The sequence below is a fragment of the Chiloscyllium plagiosum genome, unplaced genomic scaffold (assembly GCF_037043375.1).
Source record: "Chiloscyllium plagiosum isolate Xiang-an unplaced genomic scaffold, Cpla_swu_hap1 HiC_scaffold_4, whole genome shotgun sequence".
Classification (NCBI taxonomy): Eukaryota; Metazoa; Chordata; class Chondrichthyes; order Orectolobiformes; family Hemiscylliidae; genus Chiloscyllium; species Chiloscyllium plagiosum.
The window spans coordinates 108,194,736-108,207,862 of NW_028270142.1; the positions used below are offsets into that span (position 1 = coordinate 108,194,736).

A 13,127-nucleotide genomic window follows, 5' to 3' on the forward strand; every position below is an offset into this window, starting at 1 on the left:
TTCACCAGCACGCGGGCCACAGCAACACAGATGAGCTGAAAACGCGACACCGCTTTCAGGACACATCAGCACACGCCCTTCCCCCTCTGCAACGAGCCAGCTGTCTCCGTGCTGCAGCTGACGGCCAGCAGGGTGCCTTTTTTTCAACACAAACGCATGAAAGCACTTTGTGCTCACTGCAACCAAATTAAGTCTTCTATCAGTCAGGCGGGGCCACCCGACGTCACCTCACGCTCGTGGTGGCTGCGCCAAGGTTGAAGTCGTTTCGACCTCCAATCAGCAATTGCCATCTCCTCAGCACTTCTTTCCTCGTCCATGTGGCCTTCCGCCTCGCCTGGGTCCACCAGCTGCCGCTGCTGCTCCTCCGACAAGTTGGTTGTTTCAGCGAGACAGGCATCAGCAATGTTTGGTCTCAGCCGTCCGACGGATGAGAGGATTTTCTGCACATCCTGGAGCGTGGCTACTCAGGATCCACTGCGGAAGAAGTCAAAGCATGGCCAGTTCACCGACCGGGCGATTAGCTCAAATGGCAGAGTGCATGCGTGAGGTAGTGGGATCAATGCCCGCATTCTTCACTTGCTTTTAAAACTGCAAGTGCACCCACTCACTCAGCTGGTCTGCAGCAGACGGATTACCGTTTGCGTACGCCGCCTCCCTGAGAGTGGTCCCGAAAGATCAAAAGCTTCAAGCGTGAGCGACAGGCAGGTCCTGCTGTTTCAGGGTGCAGCGTAGGAAGAAAGTCGAGCTGCGCAGCGAAGGCAAACGCCTGCGGGTGAAAGTCAGCTCCTTGAAAGGATCATACAGGTGGTGGGTGAGCTGCCTGAGGTCAGCGGGCACGTCCTGGACGTGTTTGGAGGCAACTTGAACCAGTCGGTAAGTTGCGGCCCAAACCCTAACCTGACATGTACATGAAGCTGCGAGTCAGGTACTGTACCGGCAGAATCTGGCAGTTTCGGATCAGCACTCAAGACGATTTCTTCATGCCAGCACTGGCCGAAGCTGTGGAGATCAGCCATTGGCTCAGGATCTCCCAGAGTGACAGATTTTCAGGGAGGCAACGGCGTCACATTAGTGGAGGAGTGCGGCAAAGTATCAGCAAGGGAGAGCCACTGCTGGGCTCTCCTTCGATAGCTCAGCTGGTAGAGCGGAGGACTGTAGTGTGTCGCAAATCTGTCATCCTTAGGTCGCTGGTTCAATTCCGGCTCGAAGGAGCCTCGGCTGCGTTTTTGGAAAGAGTGAGCATTCACCAGCACGCGGGCCACAGCAACACAGATGAGCTGAAAACGCGACACCGCTTTCAGGACACATCAGCACACGCCCTTCCCCCTCTGCAACGAGCCAGCTGTCTCCGTGCTGCAGCTGACGGCCAGCAGGGTGCCTTTTTTTCAACACAAACGCATGAAAGCACTTTGTGCTCACTGCAACCAAATTAAGTCTTCTATCAGTCAGGCGGGGCCACCCGACGTCACCTCACGCTCGTGGTGGCTGTGCCAAGGTTGAAGTCGTTTCGACCTCCAATCAGCAATTGCCATCTCCTCAGCACTTCTTTCCTCGTCCATGTGGCCTTCCGCCTCGCCTGAGTCCACCAGCTGCCGCTGCTGCTCCTCCGACAAGTTGGTTGTTTCAGCGAGACAGGCATCAGCAATGTTTGGTCTCAGCCGTCCGACGGATGAGAGGATTTTCTGCACATCCTGGAGCGTGGCTACTCAGGATCCACTGCGGAAGAAGTCAAAGCATGGCCAGCTCACCGCCCGGGCGATTAGCTCAAATGGCAGAGTGCATGCGTGAGGTAGTGGGATCAATGCCCGCATTCTTCACTTGCTTTTAAAACTGCAAGTGCACCCACTCACTCAGCTGGTCTGCAGCAGACGGATTACCGTTTGCGTACGCCGCCTCCCTGAGAGTGGTCCCGAAAGATCAAAAGCTTCAAGCGTGAGCGACAGGCAGGTCCTGCTGTTTCAGGGTGCAGCGTAGGAAGAAAGTCGAGCTGCGCAGCGAAGGCAAACGCCTGCGGGTGAAAGTCAGCTCCTTGAAAGGATCATACAGGTGGTGGGTGAGCTGCCTGAGGTCAGCGGGCACGTCCTGGACGTGTTTGGAGGCAACTTGAACCAGTCGGTAAGTTGCGGCCCAAACCCTAACCTGACATGTACATGAAGCTGCGAGTCAGGTACTGTACCGGCAGAATCTGGCAGTTTCGGATCAGCACTCAAGACGATTTCTTCATGCCAGCACTGGCCGAAGCTGTGGAGATCAGCCATTGGCTCAGGATCTCCCAGAGTGACAGATTTTCAGGGAGGCAACGGCGTCACATTAGTGGAGGAGTGCGGCAAAGTATCAGCAAGGGAGAGCCACTGCTCGGCTCTCCTTCGATAGCTCAGCTGGTAGAGCGGAGGACTGTAGTGTGTCGCAAATCTGTCATCCTTAGGTCGCTGGTTCAATTCCGGCTCGAAGGAGCCTCGGCTGCGTTTTTGTAAAGAGTGAGCATTCACCAGCACGCGGGCCACAGCAACACAGATGAGCTGAAAACGCGACACCGCTTTCAGGACACATCAGCACACGCCCTTCCCCCTCTGCAACGAGCCAGCTGTCTCCGTGCTGCAGCTGACGGCCAGCAGGGTGCCTTTTTTTCAACACAAACGCATGAAAGCACTTTGTGCTCACTGCAACCAAATTAAGTCTTCTATCAGTCAGGCGGGGCCACCCGACGTCACCTCACGCTCGTGGTGGCTGCGCCAAGGTTGAAGTCGTTTCGACCTCCAATCAGCAATTGCCATCTCCTCAGCACTTCTTTCCTCGTCCATGTGGCCTTCCGCCTCGCCTGAGTCCACCAGCTGCCGCTGCTGCTCCTCCGACAAGTTGGTTGTTTCAGCGAGACAGGCATCAGCAATGTTTGGTCTCAGCCGTCCGACGGATGAGAGGATTTTCTGCACATCCTGGAGCGTGGCTACTCAGGATCCACTGCGGAAGAAGTCAAAGCATGGCCAGTTCACCGACCGGGCGATTAGCTCAAATGGCAGAGTGCATGCGTGAGGTAGTGGGATCAATGCCCGCATTCTTCACTTGCTTTTAAAACTGCAAGTGCACCCACTCACTCAGCTGGTCTGCAGCAGACGGATTACCGTTTGCGTACGCCGCCTCCCTGAGAGTGGTCCCGAAAGATCAAAAGCTTCAAGCGTGAGCGACAGGCAGGTCCTGCTGTTTCAGGGTGCAGCGTAGGAAGAAAGTCGAGCTGCGCAGCGAAGGCAAACGCCTGCGGGTGAAAGTCAGCTCCTTGAAAGGATCATACAGGTGGTGGGTGAGCTGCCTGAGGTCAGCGGGCACGTCCTGGACGTGTTTGGAGGCAACTTGAACCAGTCGGTAAGTTGCGGCCCAAACCCTAACCTGACATGTACATGAAGCTGCGAGTCAGGTACTGTACCGGCAGAATCTGGCAGTTTCGGATCAGCACTCAAGACGATTTCTTCATGCCAGCACTGGCCGAAGCTGTGGAGATCAGCCATTGGCTCAGGATCTCCCAGAGTGACAGATTTTCAGGGAGGCAACGGCGTCACATTAGTGGAGGAGTGCGGCAAAGTATCAGCAAGGGAGAGCCACTGCTGGGCTCTCCTTCGATAGCTCAGCTGGTAGAGCGGAGGACTGTAGTGTGTCGCAAATCTGTCATCCTTAGGTCGCCGGTTCAATTCCGGCTCGAAGGAGCCTCGGCTGCGTTTTTGGAAAGAGTGAGCATTCACCAGCACGCGGGCCACAGCAACACAGATGAGCTGAAAACGCGACACCGCTTTCAGGACACATCAGCACACGCCCTTCCCCCTCTGCAACGAGCCAGCTGTCTCCGTGCTGCAGCTGACGGCCAGCAGGGTGCCTTTTTTTCAACACAAACGCATGAAAGCACTTTGTGCTCACTGCAACCAAATTAAGTCTTCTATCAGTCAGGCGGGGCCACCCGACGTCACCTCACGCTCGTGGTGGCTGCGCCAAGGTTGAAGTCGTTTCGACCTCCAATCAGCAATTGCCATCTCCTCAGCACTTCTTTCCTCGTCCATGTGGCCTTCCGCCTCGCCTGGGTCCACCAGCTGCCGCTGCTGCTCCTCCGACAAGTTGGTTGTTTCAGCGAGACAGGCATCAGCAATGTTTGGTCTCAGCCGTCCGACGGATGAGAGGATTTTCTGCACATCCTGGAGCGTGGCTACTCAGGATCCACTGCGGAAGAAGTCAAAGCATGGCCAGCTCACCGCCCGGGCGATTAGCTCAAATGGCAGAGTGCATGCTTGAGGTAGTGGGATCAATGCCCGCATTCTTCACTTGCTTTTAAAACTGCAAGTGCACCCACTCACTCAGCTGGTCTGCAGCAGACGGATTACCGTTTGCGTACGCCGCCTCCCTGAGAGTGGTCCCGAAAGATCAAAAGCTTCAAGCGTGAGCGACAGGCAGGTCCTGCTGTTTCAGGGTGCAGCGTAGGAAGAAAGTCGAGCTGCGCAGCGAAGGCAAACGCCTGCGGGTGAAAGTCAGCTCCTTGAAAGGATCATACAGGTGGTGGGTGAGCTGCCTGAGGTCAGCGGGCACGTCCTGGACGTGTTTGGAGGCAACTTGAACCAGTCGGTAAGCTGCGGCCCAAACCCTAACCTGACATGTACATGAAGCTGCGAGTCAGGTACTGTACCGGCAGAATCTGGCAGTTTCGGATCAGCACTCAAGACGATTTCTTCATGCCAGCACTGGCCGAAGCTGTGGAGATCAGCCATTGGCTCAGGATCTCCAGAGTGACAGATTTTCAGGGAGGCAACGGCGTCACATTAGTGGAGGAGTGCGGCAAAGTATCAGCAAGGGAGAGCCACTGCTGGGCTCTCCTTCGATAGCTCAGCTGGTAGAGCGGAGGACTGTAGTGTGTCGCAAATCTGTCATCCTTAGGTCGCCGGTTCAATTCCGGCTCGAAGGAGCCTCGGCTGCGTTTTTGGAAAGAGTGAGCATTCACCAGCACGCGGGCCACAGCAACACAGATGAGCTGAAAACGCGACACCGCTTTCAGGACACATCAGCACACGCCCTTCCCCCTCTGCAACGAGCCAGCTGTCTCCGTGCTGCAGCTGACGGCCAGCAGGGTGCCTTTTTTTCAACACAAACGCATGAAAGCACTTTGTGCTCACTGCAACCAAATTAAGTCTTCTATCAGTCAGGCGGGGCCACCCGACGTCACCTCACGCTCGTGGTGGCTGCGCCAAGGTTGAAGTCGTTTCGACCTCCAATCAGCAATTGCCATCTCCTCAGCACTTCTTTCCTCGTCCATGTGGCCTTCCGCCTCGCCTGGGTCCACCAGCTGCCGCTGCTGCTCCTCCGACAAGTTGGTTGTTTCAGCGAGACAGGCATCAGCAATGTTTGGTCTCAGCCGTCCGACGGATGAGAGGATTTTCTGCACATCCTGGAGCGTGGCTACTCAGGATCCACTGCGGAAGAAGTCAAAGCATGGCCAGTTCACCGACCGGGCGATTAGCTCAAATGGCAGAGTGCATGCGTGAGGTAGTGGGATCAATGCCCGCATTCTTCACTTGCTTTTAAAACTGCAAGTGCACCCACTCACTCAGCTGGTCTGCAGCAGACGGATTACCGTTTGCGTACGCCGCCTCCCTGAGAGTGGTCCCGAAAGATCAAAAGCTTCAAGCGTGAGCGACAGGCAGGTCCTGCTGTTTCAGGGTGCAGCGTAGGAAGAAAGTCGAGCTGCGCAGCGAAGGCAAACGCCTGCGGGTGAAAGTCAGCTCCTTGAAAGGATCATACAGGTGGTGGGTGAGCTGCCTGAGGTCAGCGGGCACGTCCTGGACGTGTTTGGAGGCAACTTGAACCAGTCGGTAAGTTGCGGCCCAAACCCTAACCTGACATGTACATGAAGCTGCGAGTCAGGTACTGTACCGGCAGAATCTGGCAGTTTCGGATCAGCACTCAAGACGATTTCTTCATGCCAGCACTGGCCGAAGCTGTGGAGATCAGCCATTGGCTCAGGATCTCCCAGAGTGACAGATTTTCAGGGAGGCAACGGCGTCACATTAGTGGAGGAGTGCGGCAAAGTATCAGCAAGGGAGAGCCACTGCTGGGCTCTCCTTCGATAGCTCAGCTGGTAGAGCGGAGGACTGTAGTGTGTCGCAAATCTGTCATCCTTAGGTCGCTGGTTCAATTCCGGCTCGAAGGAGCCTCGGCTGCGTTTTTGGAAAGAGTGAGCATTCACCAGCACGCGGGCCACAGCAACACAGATGAGCTGAAAACGCGACACCGCTTTCAGGACACATCAGCACACGCCCTTCCCCCTCTGCAACGAGCCAGCTGTCTCCGTGCTGCAGCTGACGGCCAGCAGGGTGCCTTTTTTTCAACACAAACGCATGAAAGCACTTTGTGCTCACTGCAACCAAATTAAGTCTTCTATCAGTCAGGCGGGGCCACCCGACATCACCTCACGCTCGTGGTGGCTGCGCCAAGGTTGAAGTCGTTTCGACCTCCAATCAGCAATTGCCATCTCCTCAGCACTTCTTTCCTCGTCCATGTGGCCTTCCGCCTCGCCTGAGTCCACCAGCTGCCGCTGCTGCTCCTCCGACAAGTTGGTTGTTTCAGCGAGACAGGCATCAGCAATGTTTGGTCTCAGCCGTCCGACGGATGAGAGGATTTTCTGCACATCCTGGAGCGTGGCTACTCAGGATCCACTGCGGAAGAAGTCAAAGCATGGCCAGTTCACCGACCGGGCGATTAGCTCAAATGGCAGAGTGCATGCGTGAGGTAGTGGGATCAATGCCCGCATTCTTCACTTGCTTTTAAAACTGCAAGTGCACCCACTCACTCAGCTGGTCTGCAGCAGACGGATTACCGTTTGCGTACGCCGCCTCCCTGAGAGTGGTCCCGAAAGATCAAAAGCTTCAAGCGTGAGCGACAGGCAGGTCCTGCTGTTTCAGGGTGCAGCGTAGGAAGAAAGTCGAGCTGCGCAGCGAAGGCAAACGCCTGCGGGTGAAAGTCAGCTCCTTGAAAGGATCATACAGGTGGTGGGTGAGCTGCCTGAGGTCAGCGGGCACGTCCTGGACGTGTTTGGAGGCAACTTGAACCAGTCGGTAAGCTGCGGCCCAAACCCTAACCTGACATGTACATGAAGCTGCGAGTCAGGTACTGTACCGGCAGAATCTGGCAGTTTCGGATCAGCACTCAAGACGATTTCTTCATGCCAGCACTGGCCGAAGCTGTGGAGATCAGCCATTGGCTCAGGATCTCCCAGAGTGACAGATTTTCAGGGAGGCAACGGCGTCACATTAGTGGAGGAGTGCGGCAAAGTATCAGCAAGGGAGAGCCACTGCTGGGCTCTCCTTCGATAGCTCAGCTGGTAGAGCGGAGGACTGTAGTGTGTCGCAAATCTGTCATCCTTAGGTCGCCGGTTCAATTCCGGCTCGAAGGAGCCTCGGCTGCGTTTTTGGAAAGAGTGAGCATTCACCAGCACGCGGGCCACAGCAACACAGATGAGCTGAAAACGCGACACCGCTTTCAGGACACATCAGCACACGCCCTTCCCCCTCTGCAACGAGCCAGCTGTCTCCGTGCTGCAGCTGACGGCCAGCAGGGTGCCTTTTTTTCAACACAAACGCATGAAAGCACTTTGTGCTCACTGCAACCAAATTAAGTCTTCTATCAGTCAGGCGGGGCCACCCGACGTCACCTCACGCTCGTGGTGGCTGCGCCAAGGTTGAAGTCGTTTCGACCTCCAATCAGCAATTGCCATCTCCTCAGCACTTCTTTCCTCGTCCATGTGGCCTTCCGCCTCGCCTGGGTCCACCAGCTGCCGCTGCTGCTCCTCCGACAAGTTGGTTGTTTCAGCGAGACAGGCATCAGCAATGTTTGGTCTCAGCCGTCCGACGGATGAGAGGATTTTCTGCACATCCTGGAGCGTGGCTACTCAGGATCCACTGCGGAAGAAGTCAAAGCATGGCCAGTTCACCGACCGGGCGATTAGCTCAAATGGCAGAGTGCATGCGTGAGGTAGTGGGATCAATGCCCGCATTCTTCACTTGCTTTTAAAACTGCAAGTGCACCCACTCACTCAGCTGGTCTGCAGCAGACGGATTACCGTTTGCGTACGCCGCCTCCCTGAGAGTGGTCCCGAAAGATCAAAAGCTTCAAGCGTGAGCGACAGGCAGGTCCTGCTGTTTCAGGGTGCAGCGTAGGAAGAAAGTCGAGCTGCGCAGCGAAGGCAAACGCCTGCGGGTGAAAGTCAGCTCCTTGAAAGGATCATACAGGTGGTGGGTGAGCTGCCTGAGGTCAGCGGGCACGTCCTGGACGTGTTTGGAGGCAACTTGAACCAGTCGGTAAGTTGCGGCCCAAACCCTAACCTGACATGTACATGAAGCTGCGAGTCAGGTACTGTACCGGCAGAATCTGGCAGTTTCGGATCAGCACTCAAGACGATTTCTTCATGCCAGCACTGGCCGAAGCTGTGGAGATCAGCCATTGGCTCAGGATCTCCCAGAGTGACAGATTTTCAGGGAGGCAACGGCGTCACATTAGTGGAGGAGTGCGGCAAAGTATCAGCAAGGGAGAGCCACTGCTGGGCTCTCCTTCGATAGCTCAGCTGGTAGAGCGGAGGACTGTAGTGTGTCGCAAATCTGTCATCCTTAGGTCGCCGGTTCAATTCCGGCTCGAAGGAGCCTCGGCTGCGTTTTTGGAAAGAGTGAGCATTCACCAGCACGCGGGCCACAGCAACACAGATGAGCTGAAAACGCGACACCGCTTTCAGGGCACATCAGCACACGCCCTTCCCCCTCTGCAACGAGCCAGCTGTCTCCGTGCTGCAGCTGACGGCCAGCAGGGTGCCTTTTTTTCAACACAAACGCATGAAAGCACTTTGTGCTCACTGCAACCAAATTAAGTCTTCTATCAGTCAGGCGGGGCCACCCGACGTCACCTCACGCTCGTGGTGGCTGCGCCAAGGTTGAAGTCGTTTCGACCTCCAATCAGCAATTGCCATCTCCTCAGCACTTCTTTCCTCGTCCATGTGGCCTTCCGCCTCGCCTGAGTCCACCAGCTGCCGCTGCTGCTCCTCCGACAAGTTGGTTGTTTCAGCGAGACAGGCATCAGCAATGTTTGGTCTCAGCCGTCCGACGGATGAGAGGATTTTCTGCACATCCTGGAGCGTGGCTACTCAGGATCCACTGCGGAAGAAGTCAAAGCATGGCCAGCTCACCGCCCGGGCGATTAGCTCAAATGGCAGAGTGCATGCTTGAGGTAGTGGGATCAATGCCCGCATTCTTCACTTGCTTTTAAAACTGCAAGTGCACCCACTCACTCAGCTGGTCTGCAGCAGACGGATTACCGTTTGCGTACGCCGCCTCCCTGAGAGTGGTCCCGAAAGATCAAAAGCTTCAAGCGTGAGCGACAGGCAGGTCCTGCTGTTTCAGGGTGCAGCGTAGGAAGAAAGTCGAGCTGCGCAGCGAAGGCAAACGCCTGCGGGTGAAAGTCAGCTCCTTGAAAGGATCATACAGGTGGTGGGTGAGCTGCCTGAGGTCAGCGGGCACGTCCTGGACGTGTTTGGAGGCAACTTGAACCAGTCGGTAAGCTGCGGCCCAAACCCTAACCTGACATGTACATGAAGCTGCGAGTCAGGTACTGTACCGGCAGAATCTGGCAGTTTCGGATCAGCACTCAAGACGATTTCTTCATGCCAGCACTGGCCGAAGCTGTGGAGATCAGCCATTGGCTCAGGATCTCCCAGAGTGACAGATTTTCAGGGAGGCAACGGCGTCACATTAGTGGAGGAGTGCGGCAAAGTATCAGCAAGGGAGAGCCACTGCTGGGCTCTCCTTCGATAGCTCAGCTGGTAGAGCGGAGGACTGTAGTGTGTCGCAAATCTGTCATCCTTAGGTCGCTGGTTCAATTCCGGCTCGAAGGAGCCTCGGCTGCGTTTTTGGAAAGAGTGAGCATTCACCAGCACGCGGGCCACAGCAACACAGATGAGCTGAAAACGCGACACCGCTTTCAGGACACATCAGCACACGCCCTTCCCCCTCTGCAACGAGCCAGCTGTCTCCGTGCTGCAGCTGACGGCCAGCAGGGTGCCTTTTTTTCAACACAAACGCATGAAAGCACTTTGTGCTCACTGCAACCAAATTAAGTCTTCTATCAGTCAGGCGGGGCCACCCGACGTCACCTCACGCTCGTGGTGGCTGCGCCAAGGTTGAAGTCGTTTCGACCTCCAATCAGCAATTGCCATCTCCTCAGCACTTCTTTCCTCGTCCATGTGGCCTTCCGCCTCGCCTGAGTCCACCAGCTGCCGCTGCTGCTCCTCCGACAAGTTGGTTGTTTCAGCGAGACAGGCATCAGCAATGTTTGGTCTCAGCCGTCCGACGGATGAGAGGATTTTCTGCACATCCTGGAGCGTGGCTACTCAGGATCCACTGCGGAAGAAGTCAAAGCATGGCCAGTTCACCGACCGGGCGATTAGCTCAAATGGCAGAGTGCATGCGTGAGGTAGTGGGATCAATGCCCGCATTCTTCACTTGCTTTTAAAACTGCAAGTGCACCCACTCACTCAGCTGGTCTGCAGCAGACGGATTACCGTTTGCGTACGCCGCCTCCCTGAGAGTGGTCCCGAAAGATCAAAAGCTTCAAGCGTGAGCGACAGGCAGGTCCTGCTGTTTCAGGGTGCAGCGTAGGAAGAAAGTCGAGCTGCGCAGCGAAGGCAAACGCCTGCGGGTGAAAGTCAGCTCCTTGAAAGGATCATACAGGTGGTGGGTGAGCTGCCTGAGGTCAGCGGGCACGTCCTGGACGTGTTTGGAGGCAACTTGAACCAGTCGGTAAGCTGCGGCCCAAACCCTAACCTGACATGTACATGAAGCTGCGAGTCAGGTACTGTACCGGCAGAATCTGGCAGTTTCGGATCAGCACTCAAGACGATTTCTTCATGCCAGCACTGGCCGAAGCTGTGGAGATCAGCCATTGGCTCAGGATCTCCCAGAGTGACAGATTTTCAGGGAGGCAACGGCGTCACATTAGTGGAGGAGTGCGGCAAAGTATCAGCAAGGGAGAGCCACTGCTGGGCTCTCCTTCGATAGCTCAGCTGGTAGAGCGGAGGACTGTAGTGTGTCGCAAATCTGTCATCCTTAGGTCGCTGGTTCAATTCCGGCTCGAAGGAGCCTCGGCTGCGTTTTTGGAAAGAGTGAGCATTCACCAGCACGCGGGCCACAGCAACACAGATGAGCTGAAAACGCGACACCGCTTTCAGGACACATCAGCACACGCCCTTCCCCCTCTGCAACGAGCCAGCTGTCTCCGTGCTGCAGCTGACGGCCAGCAGGGTGCCTTTTTTTCAACACAAACGCATGAAAGCACTTTGTGCTCACTGCAACCAAATTAAGTCTTCTATCAGTCAGGCGGGGCCACCCGACGTCACCTCACGCTCGTGGTGGCTGCGCCAAGGTTGAAGTCGTTTCGACCTCCAATCAGCAATTGCCATCTCCTCAGCACTTCTTTCCTCGTCCATGTGGCCTTCCGCCTCGCCTGAGTCCACCAGCTGCCGCTGCTGCTCCTCCGACAAGTTGGTTGTTTCAGCGAGACAGGCATCAGCAATGTTTGGTCTCAGCCGTCCGACGGATGAGAGGATTTTCTGCACATCCTGGAGCGTGGCTACTCAGGATCCACTGCGGAAGAAGTCAAAGCATGGCCAGTTCACCGACCGGGCGATTAGCTCAAATGGCAGAGTGCATGCGTGAGGTAGTGGGATCAATGCCCGCATTCTTCACTTGCTTTTAAAACTGCAAGTGCACCCACTCACTCAGCTGGTCTGCAGCAGACGGATTACCGTTTGCGTACGCCGCCTCCCTGAGAGTGGTCCCGAAAGATCAAAAGCTTCAAGCGTGAGCGACAGGCAGGTCCTGCTGTTTCAGGGTGCAGCGTAGGAAGAAAGTCGAGCTGCGCAGCGAAGGCAAACGCCTGCGGGTGAAAGTCAGCTCCTTGAAAGGATCATACAGGTGGTGGGTGAGCTGCCTGAGGTCAGCGGGCACGTCCTGGACGTGTTTGGAGGCAACTTGAACCAGTCGGTAAGCTGCGGCCCAAACCCTAACCTGACATGTACATGAAGCTGCGAGTCAGGTACTGTACCGGCAGAATCTGGCAGTTTCGGATCAGCACTCAAGACGATTTCTTCATGCCAGCACTGGCCGAAGCTGTGGAGATCAGCCATTGGCTCAGGATCTCCCAGAGTGACAGATTTTCAGGGAGGCAACGGCGTCACATTAGTGGAGGAGTGCGGCAAAGTATCAGCAAGGGAGAGCCACTGCTGGGCTCTCCTTCGATAGCTCAGCTGGTAGAGCGGAGGACTGTAGTGTGTCGCAAATCTGTCATCCTTAGGTCGCTGGCTCAATTCCGGCTCGAAGGAGCCTCGGCTGCGTTTTTGGAAAGAGTGAGCATTCACCAGCACGCGGGCCACAGCAACACAGATGAGCTGAAAACGCGACACCGCTTTCAGGACACATCAGCACACGCCCTTCCCCCTCTGCAACGAGCCAGCTGTCTCCGTGCTGCAGCTGACGGCCAGCAGGGTGCCTTTTTTTCAACACAAACGCATGAAAGCACTTTGTGCTCACTGCAACCAAATTAAGTCTTCTATCAGTCAGGCGGGGCCACCCGACGTCACCTCACGCTCGTGGTGGCTGCGCCAAGGTTGAAGTCGTTTCGACCTCCAATCAGCAATTGCCATCTCCTCAGCACTTCTTTCCTCGTCCATGTGGCCTTCCGCCTCGCCTGAGTCCACCAGCTGCCGCTGCTGCTCCTCCGACAAGTTGGTTGTTTCAGCGAGACAGGCATCAGCAATGTTTGGTCTCAGCCGTCCGACGGATGAGAGGATTTTCTGCACATCCTGGAGCGTGGCTACTCAGGATCCACTGCGGAAGAAGTCAAAGCATGGCCAGTTCACCGTCCGGGCGATTAGCTCAAATGGCAGAGTGCATGCGTGAGGTAGTGGGATCAATGCCCGCATTCTTCACTTGCTTTTAAAACTGCAAGTGCACCCACTCACTCAGCTGGTCTGCAGCAGACGGATTACCGTTTGCGTACGCCGCCTCCCTGAGAGTGGTCCCGAAAGATCAAAAGCTTCAAGCGTGAGCGACAGGCAGGTC

General features: G+C 55.9%; 4 non-coding genes across 4 annotated transcripts; all 4 read left to right on the forward strand.

Moving 5' to 3' along the window:
- The first annotated feature begins 3,605 nt into the window (after nucleotides 1-3,605).
- On the forward strand, nucleotides 3,606-3,695 carry trnay-gua (transfer RNA tyrosine (anticodon GUA)). The gene is given in 2 exon segments: nucleotides 3,606-3,642; nucleotides 3,660-3,695. It is a non-coding gene; the product is annotated as a tRNA-Tyr (tRNA).
- Nucleotides 3,696-4,846: 1,151 nt separating this feature from the next.
- trnay-gua (transfer RNA tyrosine (anticodon GUA)) lies at nucleotides 4,847-4,936 on the forward strand. Its single transcript is given in 2 exon segments — nucleotides 4,847-4,883; nucleotides 4,901-4,936. It is a non-coding gene; the product is annotated as a tRNA-Tyr (tRNA).
- Nucleotides 4,937-7,330: 2,394 nt separating this feature from the next.
- Nucleotides 7,331-7,420, forward strand: trnay-gua (transfer RNA tyrosine (anticodon GUA)). Its single transcript is given in 2 exon segments — nucleotides 7,331-7,367; nucleotides 7,385-7,420. It is a non-coding gene; the product is annotated as a tRNA-Tyr (tRNA).
- A 1,152-nt stretch (nucleotides 7,421-8,572) lies between these two features.
- On the forward strand, nucleotides 8,573-8,662 carry trnay-gua (transfer RNA tyrosine (anticodon GUA)). Its single transcript is given in 2 exon segments — nucleotides 8,573-8,609; nucleotides 8,627-8,662. It is a non-coding gene; the product is annotated as a tRNA-Tyr (tRNA).
- The last annotated feature ends 4,465 nt before the right edge of the window (nucleotides 8,663-13,127 follow it).